This window comes from Lygodium microphyllum, chromosome 10 (assembly GCF_053477565.2).
Source record: "Lygodium microphyllum isolate KBCC chromosome 10, Lygodium_microphyllum_v1.1.10, whole genome shotgun sequence".
NCBI classification, from domain to species: Eukaryota; Viridiplantae; Streptophyta; class Polypodiopsida; order Schizaeales; family Lygodiaceae; genus Lygodium; species Lygodium microphyllum.
Genome location: NC_141144.1, coordinates 61,646,004 through 61,651,660, shown reverse-complemented (window position 1 = coordinate 61,651,660; position 5,657 = coordinate 61,646,004).

Sequence of the window (5,657 nt, the reverse complement as noted above, 5' to 3'; positions counted from 1 at the left end):
TCTCTCTCTCTCTCTCTCTCTCTCTCTCTCTCTCTCTCTCTCTCTCTCTCTCTCTCTCTCTCTCTCTCTCTCTCTCTCTCTCTCTCTCTCTCACACACACACATATGTTCTCACATTTCACCCCTAATAGTTTACCATTGTGCAAAAGGAGTGATTGTGAAGCTATGTCTCATACAATGACAAAATTGCCAACCCCAAAATCCTTGGCAATCATGGTTGTTAACCTTTAAAATAAGGTTTAAAATGGTTGACTTGATTCCCAGACATACTATTCATTGCATCACCACCTACCTTAGTTATTATAACTTACTTTGTGCATTTAAAATTAACCATACATTATCTTCAAGTTGTTTTCTTCATTCATCAAGTTGTTTCCTCCATTTGTCAAGTTGTCTTCTTCATTTGCCAAATTCTTGAGATATATAAGAGTTCATGCATTAAAAGGTAGTTTGGTTGGCTTCAATATCTTGACCTTGAAGTGTTTTTTTTATGTATGCCACATGGATTTTTCCTTTTGTATGTAGATACATGGGGCTCATTCTTATCAGCATTGCATTAAGCTTAGTGGTTTCATCACTAGTTTGCATTATTAAAACATTACCATGATCTAGCTATCAATTTGATGTCATGGAATAACCTCAATACTCTCCTTACAATCTTGCACTTACCTCTAATAACCTTAATCCTAAGGTTACGAATAGTTTAGCTCTTTATAATTTTAGTAATAAGGTTATAGAGACAATATTAAAATATAAATGTCTTGGAAGGCATCCTACTTCCATCATAGCTATCATCCCACAACATTGCCACCACCATAGCAAATGGCAACATCACTCAAAGAAACAAGAAGCCATCAAGAACACTGCAACTTATGCAAATGGCACTCCCCTCCTCCTATCCTCACGTGCACATCATAGCTTTAAGCAATCAAGCACCACTAGTGGAAAAAAAGATACATGTGTTGTCTTATAAAAGCTTCTAAGGTTATCTAACTTCACACATTTGAAGTCGCTCCTCTCAATCTTCTTTCAACACTTATTTGCACTCAAAGCACCATTAGTGGCATATAGAGAAACATAAGTTGAAAGATTCTCATGGTCATTGATTTTCCTTGCTAAATTGTCACAATTTCTAGATCTCAATAATCTATTTGTTTACTTTGCATTAAGAAATTTCTAGTTACATAAATTCTTGTGATAACACACGCCCTTAAATTTGTATTGATCCTTGCATACACAAATATTCATGTTTATACCCCTTGCATTTATGCATAGAAAAACTAAAGAAACAAGTATTTTAGAAGTGATGGAGTGAACATGCATCCCTTAGGAGTTGTAGTGACCTTGAAGGGTGACATTAGCCTTTCAAAGGTTTTACAACCTCATTATTCACTTCCTTATACATTATTGTGGCATGGAAATTTCCTCTGTAGAACGCTGAAAATAGTTCCATACTTCTTAGTTAAGAGCAAGGAAATATTAACATTTCAATACTACTCATCTTCCCCAAAGGTTTTAAAGCCCCATACATTTGGAACATCCCTCTCATGGTCATCTATATACTCAATAGCTCACTTGATGCAAAATTTGATAATAATAGCTTGCTTTAAGGAATAGTATAAAAGATTACTAATGTTTGTGCATGGGCAAGCAACACATGAATGAAACAAAGCAAACCAACCATGGGCCTGAGCCAGATTGTTGCTACTATAAGTAAGAATAAGGATCATCATTTGGGGTACCAAGTTTAAGTAACCTTTTGCTCTACATGGCAACAAACCAAGCCCTCACAAAAATGACTATCATAAAGACAACAATGTTGAAATGATATTGACTCCACAAGAAAACAAATACTCTACTTATTAAATAACTAATCCAAATGGTAAATGCTCACCATTAGGAAAATCAAATATTTATAAGTTACCCTTTCTCCATCTATTGTGAATGTGATTCTAATATTTAATGTGTCAAAATTGTTCTAATTAAGCTACTCCAAATACACCATGTTTGCAATAGGTGTCACAAAAATGGATGAAAAGCACTACAAAAGTACATAATGGATGTTCAAGAGTCTTAGCTTTGTCAAGAAAAGCAAAAATTTGCAAATTCACTACAGAAAAAACTCAACAAAGAAGAATGAATTGCATTACAATAAACCAAAACCCAAGCAATAGCATGAGAGGAGTCTTAGGGTAGATTGAGTGTGGTCTAACAAGCTAGAAACTTATTCCATGGCTTAATTTATCCTCCTTGCAAAAATACCAAAAGCTTTGAGAGAAATGCTTATCCTTCCTCTCCACTATTCCTCTAGTCTTTTTTCAACCCCCATGTGTAAACCTCTTATGAGCCTTATACACCTTATGACCAAACATTTGAAACATTCATTAAAACATTAACATAATATTTGGTTTACCTTTCATCTCACAAGGATTTTGAAGCCCCACTTGCATAATCAACTAGCGCACACTAATTGCTCTAGATTATATCCTAGGTGTGAAGTTTGTGTAAATGATTGCACTATTGTAATAAAAATTTTGACTTTAGTTCTATGAAAAGGACCCTTGCAGAATAAATATTTAACTACTCATGCACTTTGCTATTGTGCTTTTTCAAAAGGTTTCTCTATAAATTTTCACTTATCACTTACTCCTGTGAGTGCGTGCGTGCGTGTGTGCGTGTGTGTGTGTGTGTGTGTGTGTGTGTGTGTGTTGGGGGGTAAAGGTGCTTGTGCCTACACCCCCCTAAAGGGAGTGAGCCTTGAAGTGAAAGCATGGAGTAGAAGCAAGAGCTATGGTGGAAGGAGCAAGAGAGAGAGAGAGAGAGAGAGAGAGAGAGAGAGAGAGAGAGAGAGAGAGAGAGACATGAGATGTGGGAACTCCAACAGTCACAATGTGTGACCGGCCTTCCTTTTATTTGAATGTCACTAAAAGAATAAAAAATGAAGTGATAGTGATGGACACGCGCCACCCACAATGTATAGGTGTGCGAGTATGCAGGTATTGTCAATGTAACTAATACATGAGTGACTAGGTACGAGCACCTTTGCCCCCAACAACCTCCCACTTAAAGGCAAATGTGCCCCTAGTGAGGAGAGAAAAAGAAAAAAGTGACAAAGTACAAATGTACATAAGCACAATCGGATGAGAATCTGATGCCCATCAACTTCCTAAGGATGGAAAAATGCTATGGGGAGAGACTTTTAGTGACTAGATATTCAGGTTTTAGTTAGTTGAGATCTTGACAAGCTCAATTGACTTATCCTCAACAATCTCTTGAATAAAGTGGTAATGCACCTCAATGTGCTTCGTCTTCACGTGGAAGACAAGATTCTTGGTAACTAAATAACACTCATAAAATCTAAATGTGGTATAGGAAACACATCAGTAATACCAAGGTCTACCATTAGACGGCCTAACCAGAGAGCCTCCTTGCAAGCCTTAGTAGGCTACAACATACTCTACCTCTGTAGTAGTAGATAGGGTGCATTTCTGCACATGAGTATCCAAGAAACAACACCTCTAGCAAAGGTGAAGACATAGCCAGAGATGGACTTCCCACTGTCTACATGTCCTATATAATAAGAGCCAATGTATCCCATGACTCCTGTATCCTGACCACCATAACATATGCACATAGTCGCTATGCACTTCAGGTACATCATGATACCCTTGACGACATCCCAATGCCATCTTCCAAGTGTAGCCATATAGTGTGCCACAACTCCCATTGCAAATGCTATGTAAGGATGAGTGGCTATCATGGCATACATCAAACTGCCCATTGTAGATGCATAAGGGATCTTGACCATCTTGGCCTTCTACTCATCAAACCACGAAGAATCGGCTTGACTAACCTTCATGTGATAAGGTAATGGATAGCCAATAGGTTTAACATCATGTAGATGAAACCGCTCAAGGATCTTTTGGATGTACTCCTTTTAAGACAAGTAGAGGAGCCCCTTAGAGCAATTGCACGTAATGCACATCCCAAGAATATGTGAGGCCTATCCCATGACCTCCATCTCAAACCTTTTCTTGAGCTAACATTTTAAGGTATCTAGCTCATCGTGATCACTCCCAGTAATCAATATATCATCCACATAGAGGATCAAAATCATAAGGCTACCATCACAAGCCTCTTTTGTATAAACACGAATCTATATCACTACAAGAATATCCATGTGAATGCATAAAAGCATCAAACTTGTGTGATACTATTCCCTAGGTGCATGCTTAAGGCCATAAAGTCTCTTTTGCAATCTGCACGCTAGGTGTTCCCTGCCATATTCAGCAAAGCCCCTAGACTGCTCCATGTAAATCTCATCATGCAAGTTTTTATGAAGAAAAGCCATCTTGGCATCCATCTAATGAAGATCCAAGTCAAGCTGAGCAACCAAAGCTAGTACCAAGCGTAGGATAGCCATCTTCACAATAGGAGAAAAGACTTCATCGAAATCCACACCATGTTCCTGCTTGAAGCCCTTAGTAACCAATCTGGCCGTATATCTCAGCTTGGACATTCAGGGGTACTTTTTAGCTCGTACACCCACTTGCATGGAAAAATACACTTGCCACTAGGCAAAGGAACCAAATCCTATGTATAATTTTTCTGCACAATGAGTCATACTCTAATTGCATGGCCCTCTCCCAAGAGTGACTATCACCTCTATGCATGGCCTCATCATAAGTAAGAGACTCACCTAGCATCTATCACTACCATAATATAATCCATAGATATCTTAAACTGCACAGGCTATCATCTATCTCTAGTAGTCAAAGCTGGCTATGGGGCCTATACATCCTATGGAGCATTAGGGACCTAGGCCACTAGGACATCAGCTACTACTGCAAGCTGTCTAGCTAGTTGCATAGTAAGAGGAGACTCCTCTTGAAATATCACCCTGTGTACCTCAACAACATGCTCAGGCTGCTTATGCATTTTCTCCTTGTGGAAAACGACATCATGCATGTGGATAACCTTTCGAGCTTGCAAATCCCATAGGTGATAGCCCATCTCACTTACATCCCCATAACCAAGAAAGATGCATTTCCTAGACTTAGGATCCAACTTATTGCACTTGTCCTTGGGTATATGGCAAAAAGTCTCACAACCAAACACATGCAAATGAGCATATGAGGGAGATCTTCTAGACCATGCCTCCTCTGCAACCTAATAGTCAAGAGTAGTGCATGGGTACTAATTTATCAAGCGTATGGTAGTAGTAACTATCTCAACCCAAAAATTCTATGGTAAGCCTACTTGGCTAAGCATACTATGAACTCACTCTTGAATTGTCATATTCATATGCTCAGCCATACCATTCTAGGGTGGGGTATATGAGGCGATCAACTAACGCTCAATAGCCCTCTCGTCACAAAACTTCTCAAAGGCTTTAGATACATACTTATCCCCATTATCTGATCATAGGCATTTTAGCCTATACCCAAATTGGTTCTCAAAACTAAAGCAAGCCAATGCTGAAATGTAGCCAAGACTTTCAATTTCTACTTAATAGGATAAGCCCAAACCTTATGCGTATAGTCACCAATGAAGTACTTCAAGCCACTTAACAACTTGCAGGGCATGGGAGCACATACATCTAAATGAACAAGAGCCAAAGGCTCACCCATGCATGTCATACCATAATTTTATGCATAT